The sequence below is a fragment of the Puma concolor genome, chromosome A2 (genome assembly GCF_028749965.1).
Source record: "Puma concolor isolate L17-30 chromosome A2, mPumCon1.1.hap2, whole genome shotgun sequence".
NCBI classification, from domain to species: Eukaryota; Metazoa; Chordata; class Mammalia; order Carnivora; family Felidae; genus Puma; species Puma concolor.
This window is the reverse complement of record NC_141668.1, coordinates 89,050,187-89,064,561: the sequence shown is the minus strand read 5'-3', so window position 1 is coordinate 89,064,561 and position 14,375 is coordinate 89,050,187.

Below are 14,375 nucleotides of genomic sequence, written 5' to 3'. Positions count from 1 at the left end.
GGAGAGAAGATGAATCCCAAGCAGGCTCTGCATGGTCAGTGAGGAGCCTGATGCAGAGCTCGAACTCACAAACCATGAGATCATGACCTGAGCTGAAATCAAGAATCAGATACTTAATCAACTGAGACACCCAGGTGCCCCTGTGATTTTTTTTTTTTTTTTTTTTTTTTAATTCCTGGAAAAGTCCAAGCATCAGGCTGGTAGTATCAATAGCCTGTAATTTCATATTGAAGTAACCAGGAATTGTCATTATGCTGAGAAAACATGAACACTTTTTTTTTTTTTTAAGTTTGTATATTTATTTTGAGAGTGAGAATCCAAAGTAGGCTCTGCAGAGCCCGACACGGGGCTTGATCCCACCAACTGTGAGATCGTGACCAAAATCAAGAGTCGATGCTCAACTGAGCCACCCAGGTGCCCCAGAAAACATGAACACTTCTAGAATGACAGGACCTTGTAGTAGCTTTGACTTTCTTGCTGACCATTTTGCTAATTCTGTGGAAACCCTGCAAATTAACATCAGGTGGTAGCCATTGGAGCCCTTACACAAAATTAGAGTAGTTCAGAAAGAAAGATTAAACCTCAAATGTTAAAGCAAATTGTCAACAGGAACAGGAATCCTGGTGGGAGGGTTTCTGGTCAAAGGCTGCTGAGCTATTGAGGCCCTGCCCTACTCCTTCCCACCAAAAAACTAGTCCTATCATTGCCTACTCTAGTCAAACGCACAAAGATGAGCAATGAGCAGTAAAAGGCTCTCTATCAATTATAATTCCGAATTCCAGTAACTGTTTCAGAATTGTAGCACTACCTCATTGCAACTTTATTTCTCCAGCACTAGGGGGAACGAAGCAGGCGGAGGACAGTGAGGCCTCATGGCATTTAAATCACCTGGCCCATACCTGTGGTCTGGCCAAATCAGGTTGATTGAATTCATGCAGGCAGAGGAGACCTCAAAGAAGAGGGGAGAAGGAAGCCTTTTGTAAGGTTTAGCTTCCTTCTGAAGGATTCCAAGGAGTAAGGGAAGCTCACATCCGCTCTGTATTGGGTGCCACTTCTGCGGTGGTTTTAAGAAAAGCAAGAGTATCCTATGTGCTCACTCCTACGTGGAACATGGAAACTTAATGGAGGACCATGCGGGAAGGGAAGGGGAAAAAATAGTTTCAAACAGAGAGGGAGGCAAACCATAAGAGACTCTTGAATGCGGAGAACAAGCTGAGGGTTGATGGGGGAGGCGGGGGAGGGGGGAAATGGGTGATGGGCACTGAGGAGGGCACTTGTTGGGATGACCACTGGGTGTTGTATGTAAGCGATGAATCATGGGAATCTCCTGAAACCAAGAGTATACTGTATATACTGTATGTTGGCTAACTTGATAATAAATTATATATATATGCATATATATATAATATAAAAACTGTTTAAAGTATTAAATACAAAGTCTGATTAAAAAAAAGAATCAGCATGTCTGGAAAAAAATATATAAAAGCAGGAGTAAACCAGGTGTTGGGTGCTGCCCTGAGGGGAGGTGGTTTAACAATTGGGACTCCCTACTAAGAGATGGGAATAATCAAATGGGATGGGGCATCATTGGAAAGAAAGCAGTAACCATTCAAAGTTGGTGGGGAAGGGTGGGTTGTGGCATTTTACATCTGCTTCAGTGCTTCCTATTGGCTTTGCAGCTGTCTTTATCTGTGTTCATCCTCCCAGCCTGATTTACAGCAGGGCCGGGGCACCTGTGGCTCATGGGTTAGACATCCAATTTCAGCTCCGGTCATGATGTCACGGTTTGTGGGTTCGGGCCCCACATCGGGCTCTGTGCTGACAGCTCAGAGCCTGGCTCAGATTCTGTGTCTCCCTCTTTCCCTGCCCCTCCCCCCACCTCTTTATCTCTCTCAAAAACAAACATTAAAAATAGATATCCATTAATGTTTTAAAAAAAACGGGCTGCATTTTTTTTTTCAGTTGGAGCCGATTTTTCATCTTTTAATTCTAGACAGGTTCTTAGGCTTTCAATAGGATGGGAGGAGAACATGAGGAACGTTGAGTGGATCCCTTAGCCCTCCAGCTGGCCCTCCTGCATTCTGTGACCTGGTTTTGGATCTTTGATCATCACTGATGCCTGTGACCCTCAGGTGCTCCCTCTGAGCAGCTGGAGTGTTCTATGTATAACTAATAAATTGCCTCTTCAGCAGCGTCCTGACAACAGTGTTCGTGGGCAATAGTTAGAATCCCTGCCCAAAAGCTTGCTGAAGCTGCTCCTGCAGCCTGCTGCCTTTGCACGGAGACCTAATGTATGAGTGTGCTGAGAGCGTCCTTTTTCTCCCCCCACCACTCCCCCTCCTCTTAGTGTGGTTTTTCTTCCTCTGTATCTCAAGGTGCTGGTGTCTGTCTCTCTCCCCTCAAAGGATTTTAGTTACATATTTATTTTTATTTTAATGTTTGTTTTTTGAGAGAGAGAGAGAGAGAGAGAGAGAGAGAGAGAGCATGCGAGTGGAGGAGGATCAGAGAAAGGGAGACACAGAATCCGAAGCAGGCTCCAGGCTCTGAGCTGTCCACACAGAGCCTGACATGGGACTTGAACTCATGGACTGCGAGATCATGACCTGATTGGATGTTCAACCAACTGAGCCACCCAGGCTCAGTCTCTCCCTTCAAAGGATTTTTTATTTTTTATTTTAATATAATTTTAATATAATTTTTAATTTATTTTTCATTTTAATGTATTGTCAAGTTGGCTAACATACAGTGTATACAGTGTGCTCTGGGTTTTGGGGGTAGATTCCCGTGATTCATTGCTTAATACAACACCCAGTGCTCATCCCAACAAATGCTTTCCTCAATGCCCATCACCCATTTTCCTCTCTCCCCCACCCTCAACCCATCAACCCTCAGTTTGTTCTCTGTATTTAAGAGTCTCTTATGGTTTGCCTCCCTCTCTGTTTGAAACTATTTTTTCCCCTGCCCTTCCCCCATGGTCTTCTGTTAAATTTCTCAAGTTCCACATATGAGTGAAAACATGATATCTGTCCTTCTCTGACTGACTTATTTTACTTGGCATAATACCTTCCAGTTCCATCCACGTTGCTGCAAATGGCAGGATTTCATTCTCATTGCCAAGTAGTATTCTATTGTATATATAAACCACATCTTCTTTATTCATTCATCAGTTGATGGGCATTTGGGCTCTTTCCATAATTTGTCTATTGTTAAAAGCGCTGCTATAAACATTGGGGTACATGCGCCCCTATGAATCAGCACTCCTGTGTCCTTTGGATAAACTTCAAAGGATTTTGTAAATTGAACAGCTGACAAACAATATTATACTAGTTTCAGGTGTGCAACAGTGATTCGCTATTTAGATCTGTTACAAAGTGGGAGGGACGCAGTAAGTCTGGTTACCATCTGTTGCCATACAAAGTGTTACAATATTATTGACTCTTCCCAGTGCTGTGCATTACATCCCCATGATAAACTTTGTCACTTGAATTTATCTGCTGATTCAGGCAACCCTTCCCCCTCAAATTCATACCTGATTCCTATAGAAAGGGTATGGGAGTAAAATAGCTAAACAGCAATTTTAGCAAAACACTTCCAGACTTTGGGGTCTAAGCAACATGTCCTTGGTGCAGCAGCAGAAATCCAGCTTGGGAAAGCAGGCATGAGGGGAGGATTCGCTACATATCTTCCCATGTTTGGGAGCGACTGGGAAATGGAAAGGAAAGAATATTGGTAAGGTGACCACTCTTCATCCATTTCTTCAAAACTATGTCCAATACTTGTGCATTTTTTTACCTCCTTTGATTTCCACAGCTGTCGTTGCTTCCATTTTCACAAATGAGAAAAATGAGGCTTGGAGAGTGTCAAGAATGTGCTGAAGTGATAGGTGGTCGATCTGGGGATCGTGGCGCAAATCCAGTGCTGTGCTGGTGAGAGGTTTAACTACTGGATCTCTGGAGAAATAGAATCCCTGGTTGGTAGCATTTGCTGATTTCTCTGGTGTCAATGCTCCGATCAGGGTGGATTCCAAGCTACCAACATGATGCTCTTAAACACAGAGTTGAGAAGAGGTGTGTATAACTTGCAAGTTATAGGAGCCAATCCAGTATACCACTTTATTACTCCCGATACACACTCTCCTATCTGCATTCCAGGATCAGACTTAGTCTCCACAGAGCAGAGGATGCTAATGACTAGATATTTAAAACCCAGGCTGTCCTCAGGTGGTGGACTCCCAACCCTAGCTCAGAGGCTCCAAGGTCGCAGGTTGTAAGAGAAGGAGATTCCCACACTCATTGAGGGCTTCCAAGGCTTACTGCACATCAGAATCACTAGAAAACTCGTTAATGTACAGATTATCGAGAACATAGCATAGAGGTTAACAGCGCAGACTCTGGAGCCAGGCAGCTTATATTCAGGTCTGGCTCTGCCCCTGACTAGCTGGGTGACCTTGAGCAAATTCCTTAACCTCTCTTTGCCTCAGTTTCTTCACTGATAAATGGTGATGATAACAATATTTACCTCACAGGGTTGTTGAGCAGGTTAAATGAGTATTTATTTGTCAAGTGCTTGCAAGAGTGCCCAGAACACAGTAAATGCTACTGTGTAAAGTATTAGTTGTTATTATTGCTGACACTTATGCTGGGTGAGGCTCATCTGCTTGTATTTTAAAAATACTTGCCAATGATTTTTATGCAGTCTTGTGGGCTTGTTTATAGACATCAGGGAAACCACTGAAGTCTATTATTCTTGCCCTTGAGGAGTCGAGTAGCTTCTTTTAGGAGCCAAGACTAGGCCAAGAGTGAATCTGACTCTTCTTGCAAATCTGGAACAATCCATAAACCCTAAATTCACTGTGCTTGCCTTCGAAATCCTCTCATAGTCTCTATCCTTCCATAGAAGATCCAGTTTGCAGGATATTATACAGATGGTGTTTACTTAAATAATCCTAATTCACAATGGATTTCATTGTAACAATGGCACAGAACATGGCAGGCTGTGAGTTAATGTGAATTTCCACAAAGCATTCTAATTTCTACTAATGTTTCCCTCAATGTACATTTACATGTACATGGTAAACCTAGATTTCATTTTTGGCCTAGATCCATGCGGGGAGTCCTTGGGGCTCTAACTCTGCTCTCTCTAACTTTAAGAATTAAAACAGGGGCTCCAGGGTGGCTCAGTTAAGCTTTTGACTCTTGATTTCGGCTCAGGTCCTGATCTTGTGGTTCATGAGATCAAGCCCCATGTCAGGCTCTGTGCTAATGGCACAGAGCCTGCTTGGTATTCTCTCTCTCCCTCTCTCTCTGCTCCTCCCCCACTCATGCACACACTCTCTTTCTCTAAATAAAAAGTAAACCTTTAAAAGCTTTTAAAAAAAAAAAAACCCAGTCGTATAAGAGGGTTAACCATCAGCCCTTAATGCCAGGAAACCGCATGTAGATAGTACGTAGCGCTATGCACCCAGATGATAAATAGATATTACATGATGGCAGAGCCTCTGCTTTTCTACAATGGAAATTATAGAAATCTTGAATTTTGGAAACAAGGATTACATTTTTTCATTACCCCCAAAGGCTATTGTTAATTGCTGAGTAGTATTTATTAATCAATATAATGTCACATTAGCATTATAAAAAGCATGCAAGAAGATAGTCTAATGATTAGATCCCTCCATCTAACAGAAATGGGCCTGATTCTTGCTTCCACATCTTACTAGCATTGTGCCTTCAGGAAAGTTAGTCTCTCTACATGTAAGCTTTCCTCCTCTCTAAGAAGAGTGTAATAATGCCTAGTGTCTGAGTTTGTTATGAAGATCAAATGAGAAATAGAATGTACTTAGCATAATATCTGGCACATGGAAAATGTACAAAATTGTACCTTAAAACAGCTGAGCCTGAAATGTGAAATTCTAAACCAGCATAGATATACAGTTAACAAAAAATAGCAAAGGAAGGGCGCCTGGGTGGCTCAGTCGGTTGGGCAGCCGACTCCAGCTCAGGTCATGATCTCGCAGTCTGTGAGTTTGAGCCCCACATCGGGCTCTGTGCTGAGAGCTCTCTGCTTCTGATTCTGTGTCTCCCTCTCTCTACCCCTTCCCTGCTTGCTCTCTGTCTCTCTCTCAAAAATAAACACTAAAAAAAATAGCAAAGGAATACACAGAGATGATTACATAGTAAAGAGTGCTGCATGATCAAAGACACATTGTAAATTAACAGCAGTCTCTATGAGAAGTCTAATTCCATGGTTTTTCGAGGTGTGTGGAAATGACAACCTCATTTCCATTTCAAGGAGGTTTTCTGAGTGAGTTTGGCCTTTGTGCTTTGTGCATCAGGAAAATGCACGATCTACCTGGAGCATTCAAGGCGTTGGGGAGGGTATTTTTTAATGTCTAAGAAGGAAAAATAAGTGTGGACAGTTTTGAGTTGTTATCCAGAATGGTCTGTGAGGACAGGGTTGTTAACTAGCTACCATGAAATTCTAAAGTCGGAGCCTCTGCCGAGAGGCACGCAAGGACGCAGAGCTGACAAATCGTGTGTGGCTGTCTGCCATCCGCCCCAGTTAAGAGCTTCTAATCAGCAGACTGCTGTGCAAGGTAGCTCGTACTGTTAACTCCACTCAGAAACTGACTTTGAAGCAAGGTCAAGAGAGATGCCAAATTGCATGTACAATGAGCATCTGAGGATAGCCTTGAATTAAATCATCACACAAATCAGCCTCCTCTTTTTCTCCAGGGCTCTGGATGTCTTGCTGAAACATGAGTTCCCTGTCCTCTTGTACTTTACCTCCATCCCTCTCCACTTCCCACCCCACGCCCAGCCCCAAGAAGGCTCTTCAGAATTCAGGGAATAATCAATTTCTATTTTATCTAGTCTACAGATATAATAGGAGTGTGGGCTGTATGCCAACCACAGAAATAGGTGCTAGAGGTATAAATATGGATCGGAGTATGTGTAAAGGAGTAGCCCACATTCTGGTTTCAGGAGACAGAAATGGAAACCAACGGTCGCACTATAATAACCGCTTTCATGGTTCTCCGAAAGCACCAAGGTCAGAGACAACCATTCTGCTTTGGGAAGGTGGGAGATTTTCTCAAAGGTGGTGATTCTTGATTTGAGTGTTGAGGGATAAGCCTGAGGGCTCAGAGTGTGAGGCTGGGAAGACCATTCCCAGCAGAAGTAGTAACGCGTGTGCAAGCTTGTGTGTGTGTGTGCGTGTGTGTGCACTTGCCTTGGAGAACATGTGGACCAGAAGCCTGGAGAGAGATTGTGATAGCAGGAATGTGTGAATGTGAAGTTCAAAGGTAAGACATGTTTGGCTCCAGCTCCGATTTTTAGATCTGAAGGGATCTTTGTGATCATGGTGGCTCAGGGTGGTCAGTGACTTGATCGTGGCAGGACCAGAAGCAATCTCTCCCAACACTAGGTCTCTGCTCCTTTCTCCAACCATGTCCCTAGCTCCAGCCAGGCAAATTCTTCCTATAAAGCTCAGAAATTGGGTCTCTCGGGCACCTGGGTGGCTCAGTCAGTTGGGTGTCCGACTTCAGCTCAGGTCATGATCTCACAGTTAGTGAGTTTGAGCCCCGTGTCAGGCTCTGTGCTGACAGCTCAGAACCTGCTTCAGATTCTGTGTCTCCCTCTTGCTCTGCCCCTTCCCTGCTCATGCTCTGTCTTTCAAAAATAAATATTAAAAAAAAAAATTAATTGGGTCTCAGAGTTCAATCTGTAAGTCACAATATAGGGTTTAGATACATGTATCTACTCATTTGTCAGGTTAGTAGATCATCAATATTTTATAGACATTGTTATCAGACTTTCAGAGACTGTTTAAAGAAGACTGTGTTAGTTTTCCATGGCTGCTGTAACAAATGACCGTAAACTTGGTGGTGTGTACAAATTTATTTTCTTCTAGTTCTGGAGGCCAAAAGCCAAAATCCGTTTCACTGGGCTAAGGTGAAGGTTTCACAGGACTGGTTCCTTCTAGAGTCTGCCTGCATTCCTTGGCTCTGGCTATGTCACTCCTATCTCTGCTGCTGTTGTCATGTTGCTGCCTTCTTCCTTTGAGCTTCTTGCTTCCCTCTGATAAGGGAAGGGACCTTACAATTATGTTTAGGGCCCACCTAGATAATCTGACTAACCTCCCAATTTTAGATCCTTAATTGAATCACCTCTATAAAGTCTCTTTTGCCACATAAGGTAGCACTCACAGATTCTGGGGACTTGGAGGCAGATTTTTTAGGGAGAAGAGAGGATTGTTCACTTTACTACAGATAGTATTCTTCATCCCTGAGTTGGAAGCATGCAGACAATACATACCTGTCTGCAGCTGGGGACTTGGGAATTGAGGGGTAGGTGGGAAGGGCTGGGACAAGGAACCCTTATTGGGTTACTGAGTCCATGGAGAATCAGATACCAGAGGGATTGGTCTAATCTCTGTGGGGAAGAAGGCAATAGTTTTTCTCCCTCTGTCCATAATAAATGCCATCCAAGTTGGATGACCCTTGTACTGGAAATACGTTGGGCAATTTAAAAAGGATTAGAAAACTGAAATTCTTGTTTGCTGAGTCACTGATGGCAGAGCCACATGACTGGCTGAGCACTGGGGAATAAACTGTTTGAATGTGGAAATACTGAAGGATCAGTTTCTTTTCTTTCCTTTTTTTTTTTTATGCTTACTTTTGAGAGAGAGAGAGAGAGCATGTGCATGGGGAAGGGGCAGAGAGAGGCAGTCAGAAGACCTGAAGTGATGTCCCCACTGACAGCAGATAGCCCAATGTGGGGCTTGAAATAACAAACCACGAGATCATGACCCGAGCTGAAGTTGGATGCTTAACCAACTGAGCCACCCAGGCACCCCTGAAGGTTCATTGTTTCTGATGCTGGATTGGCACATGCTGTAGTCTGAGAGCATAACTATCCGTAGACGCCGGTCAGGGGTGGAGGGACCCTGCATGTGAGAGCCCACGCTGGCTCCTTTTGCTGCATTTCTCTCCAAGTGTTCCATGGAGACATGTGCTCTTGGAGCCCAATCTCCATCCTTGACCACTCTCCAGGCACCCAGGAATTGGAGTCCTGCCAAAATGGTCTCAAGCCTGCCTTCAGGGCCAGCACCAACCTCTCCCCCATGTCTGTCCTCATGAGGTCAGGCAGCACACTATTGTGTGCACCCCAAAGCCTGGGGGTGGCTCTCTGTTGGTCATGGATGGGACTCAGACACGGGGAAGGGTCCACATGGATAAGGTGCAGGCCATCACAGTACAGGACAAAAGCTTGAAGCCAATGTCCTGAACCAGTTGCCAACTCTCCCTGAGTGTGCTCCCGGGTCTAGCAGAGAGTTCTGAAGAAGCAAAGAACTCTAAAGAACCCGGGCTTCCTCATCCTTATGAAGGTGTATTTTGTTAAGGTAGGAGGATTGAATATCTTTTACTTAACAGTTTGTCAGTCTGATGTATGACTTTTTTTTTTTTTTTAACGTTTATTTATTTATTTTGAGAGCCAATGTGAGTGAGCTAGGGAGGGGCAGAGACAGAGGGACAGGGAGAGAGAGAATCCCAAGCAGGCTCTGCACTGTCCTTGCAGAGTCCAACGCAGGGAATGAACCCATTCACAACAAGATCGTGACCTGTGCCAAAATCAAGAGTTGTATTCTTAATCCACTGAGCCACCCAGGCACCTCTGATGTATAACTTTTCAATAATAAGATATGTAGGATGTGTGCCTTGTTAATACTCTTGCCTTGGGCTCTGCACATGTTAGGGGCAGGGCTGGCCAGACCTATGCTCACTGCTACCAGTAGCAATGTGGAAGTGAGAGCTGTGCCCACATAGCACAAAGCAGCACAAGGAAAGCACCATGATAGGAAGTAATCATGTCAAGTTCTCTGGGCACTCAAGGGAATGTAAAAAGTTCAATGAATCCCTCAAGTCATTAGGAAGGTATCTATTTCAGGGCCTCAACCTTCAAAAGATAGGGTGTTTAGTTAGCTGGGGTGAGGGAGATAAATAAGATTTAATGCCTCCCGTGTTAACTGTCAGGTTTTGGTGTTTAGATTTTGGAATATGTTTGATTCTTTATTCTGAGTTATAATCTTTTGTTGTAACTGTGTAATTCAGCTCCATGGGAACTAAAAATAATGTTAACAAAAAACCTAAACCAAAAAAATAAGTCATTTTTCATAACCGGTGTGCCCCCATGAAGACTTCACTCGGGGGACCTGGGTGGCTCAGTTGGTTAACTGTCTGACTCTTGATTTTGGCTGGAGTCCTAGTCTCGAGGGTCATGAGTTTGAGTCCTGAATCAGGCTCCATGCTGACAAGTTGGAGTTTGCTTGGGACTCTCTCTCTTCCTCTTTCTTTGCCCCTCCCCTACTCATGTTTCTCTCTCTCTCTCTCATTCTCAAAATAAATAAACTTAAAAAATTAAAAAGACTTCAGTCAAATAATATTCTGTGAACCACTTAGGTATGAAGGGATTCTTTTTCACTGAAGAAAACCATAGTGGGTTTCCCAATTTCTTGTTAACTTATCAGGGATTTCTCCCAACCTAATTAACGTGAGGATTAAAAACTGTTAAAATCAGTTATTCAACACTGATACCATTTTAAAAGTTAAAACTAGTGTTTTAAATGAAGAACAAATTCAAGTATAAAAGCTCAAAAAACCCTCTGAAATCTAAAATTCTTCCTAAGCACAAAATACATAATGATTGCATAATGATTGCTTTGGTTCCTTTTTTTTTTTTTTTTTTTTTTTTTTTAAAGTAATCTCTATGCTCAACATGAGGTTTGAACTCATGGCCCTGAGATTGGGTCACATGCTGTGCCTACTGATTCAGTCAGGCCCACCTCACCTGTTGCTGTTTTTTGTTTTTTTTTTTAAATCTCTAGTTTCATGATTTTTTTATTAAAATTTTTTTTAGTGTTTATTTACTTGAGAGAGAGAGAGAGAGAGAGACAGAGGTGTGAGTGGGGGAGGGGCAGAGAGAGGGAGGCACAGAATCCAAAGCAGGCTTCGGGCTCTGAGCTATCAGCACAGAGCCCAACGCAGGGCCAAACTCATGGACTGTGAGATCATGACCTGAGCTGAAGCCAGACGCTTAACCGACTTGAGTCACCCAGGTGCCTCTCATGATTTTTTTTAAATGTTTATTTTTGAGAGAGAGAAAGAACAAGTGGGAGAGGGGCAGAGAGAAAGGGAGACACAGAATCTGAAACAGGCTCCAGGCTCCAAGCTGTCAAGGCAGAGCCCAATGTGGGGCTCAAACTCACAAATCATGACCTGAGCTGAAGTTGGACACTTAACCTACTGAGCCACCCAGGTGCCCCAAATTTCATGATTAAAAGTAGCATGCTAACTTGTACTATCTCAGTGCTATTCTTGGAGGCACAGAATTTTCCAGGTGGAATAGATCGTAATAATGGTAGCAGACTAACCCCTCTGCTCTTGGAGTTCTCCCCTGTATTTTTCTGTGGTGCTAATCCACAGAAAATGCTATTTCTCAGAAGAATTTAGTTTACTTGGGGCTTAGATTTTACATTTTGATGATCATACTCTGAATCTTTCAGATAAAAAAAAATAAACTGGCCAGCTACCAGTAAGAGGGATGTTACTTTCCACACAACTAAAATACCATAATATCTGGGTAGTCTCTTTTCTAGTGGGATAAATGCTAAATCAAATTCAAAGTATGATCTCCTAACTATAGTGTGTGAACTTGCTTGTAAGAAGGCAAAGAAGCTAAATTTTTAGTGATTGCTTTGGATCAGCTGCCTTCTCCAGTTGCCACTATCACCCTCTAATTGAGAGACCTGCAGTGGTCTCCAATTTTTATTGTGAATGCCAAACAAAAATCTCATGTGTATTTTATAATGTGCTTCTGTACGGATACATATTCATTTTGAAACTCAAGATCAGAAAGCAGAAAAGATGAGATTTAAAAACCTAAGAAGTTCTTTTTTCTTGCATACTCACTGGGCTGGGGCAACCCACTTTGGAAGCTGTTGCTGTAAGTTGATATCATTTGACTCAAAGAATTTCCTCTAGGCTGCTATTTCTGCTTTTAAAAAGAAATGTTTGGAGAATTTTTACTTAACTGTCCCTTCCCTTTAGGTAGAACATAGCCTTGACTCTACCTTGTTTGTTTGTTTATTTTGACAGAGAGCATGAGCAAGGGAGGGGCAGAGAGAGAGAATCCCAAGCAGGCTCCATGCTGCCAGTGTGCAGTCCAACGTGGGAATCAATCCCACCAACTGCCAGATCATGACTTGAGCCAAAATCCAAGAGTCAGATGCCTAACCCACTGAGCCACCCAGGTTCCCCTTGCCTTTTTTTCTTCTAGACCATCTCAGGTACTAAGAGACTAGGGGCAGAAAAGAAACTTAACATAGAGGTCAGCAAACTTTTTTGGTGAAGGATCAGATAGTAACTATTTTAGGCTTAGTGGGTCCAATGTCTCTGGCACAAGTACTCAGCTCTGCCCTTGTAGTGCAAAAGCAGTTAGACAATACGTAAATGAATGAATGTTGTGGAAAAATAAAACTTTATGGGCACTGCAATTCAAATTTTACATAATTTTCAGATGTCACAAAGTATTTTTCCTAAAAAAAATTTTTTTTTATGTTTGTTTGAGAGAGAGGGGGAAGGAGGGGCAGGGAGAGAGGGACCCACAGAATCTGAAACAGGCTCCAGGCTCCTAGCTGTCAGCACGAAGCCCGATGTGGGGCTCGAACCCATGCACCATGAAATCATGACCTGAGCCAAAGTCAGACGCTTAACTGACTGAGCCACCCAGGCGCCCCCAAATATTTTTCTTTTGATTCCCAACTCCCTCTGCCCACCATGTAACCATTCTTAGCTCACAGGCCATATGAAAATAGGTGCAACCTCAAACTGTAAAACTGCAGGAAGAAAACAGGACCTTGGACTTGGCAGTAGTTTCTTAGATAGGACACCAAAAGCACAGGCAACAAAAGCAAAAAGACAAATGAGACTATCTCAAATTTGTGCATCCATGACAGAGAGTGAAAAGGCAATCTATAGAGTTGTAGAAAGTATTTGCAAGTCACACGTCTGATAAGGGGTTAATAATCCAGACTACATGACGAATCCTATCTCAACAATGAAAAATAAAATAATTAAAATTGGGCAAAGGAATTGAATAGATATTTCCCCAAAGAGGGTATACAAATGGCCAAGTATACAAACAAGATGTTTGGCATTCCTAATCATCAGAAAACTGTTAATAAAAACCACAGTGAGCTATCACATCAAACCCATTAGGATGGCTACTACCCACCAGAAAATTACAAATGTTGGTGAGGATGTGGAGATATTGGAACCCTTGTGCGGTATTGGTGCGGTTGTAAAATGATGCAGCCACTACAGGAACAGTATGGAGGATCTTCAAAATATTAAAAATAGGACTGCCAGATCATATGGCATTACTGCTTCTGGGTACATATCTAAAAGAATGATAGCAGGGTTTGAAGAGACATTTGAGCATCCATGTTTACAGCATCACTATTCACAATTACCAAGAGGGCAACTCAAGTGTCCATGAGTGGATGAATGGATAAATAAGATGTGGTAAATAAATACAATGAGATATTATTCAGTCTTAAAAAGGAAGAAAATCCCATCACACACTACAACATGGATGAACCTTGAGGACATTATGCCAAGTGAAATAAGCCAGTCACAAAAAAGATCATTACTGGATGATTCCACTTATGTGAGTTATTTAAATAGTCAAATACACATAAACAGAAAGGAGAATACTGGTTTTCAGGGCCTAGGGATAGGGGGAAAGGGGAGCATTGTTTAATGGGTTTCAGAGTTTCAGAGTTTAATGGGTTTACAGAGTTTCAGATATGCAAGATGAAAAAGTTCCGGAGATCTGTTTGCCCAATAATGTGAATACACTTAACACTACTGAACTATGCCCTTAACATAAAAATGGTTAAGATACTAAATTTTAAGGGTATTTTTTACTGCAATAGAAAAAGAGAAAACCAAGGGCATCTGGGTGGCTCAGTTGGTTGGGCGTCCAACTTCAGCTCAGGTCATGATCTCATGAGTTCCAGCCCCACACCCAGCTCGCTGCTGTCAGTGCAGAGCCCACTTCAGATCTTCTGTCTCTCTCTCTCTCTCTCTCAAATGTTTTTTTTTTTTTTAAATCTTGATACTGATTCCTTCTTCATTAAAAAAAAAAAAAGCAAGAGAAAACCTAATGCTATAATATAATGAATGCTGAGAATTTTGCATTCTGAAAAATAGTTTGAATCGAAAATAAAACATCTGGCCTTCAGGCCAAATTTTGCTGACCCTTGGCCTAAACACATTTCAACTCCCCCTATAGGCACCCTGTCCTGTCTTCATGTAT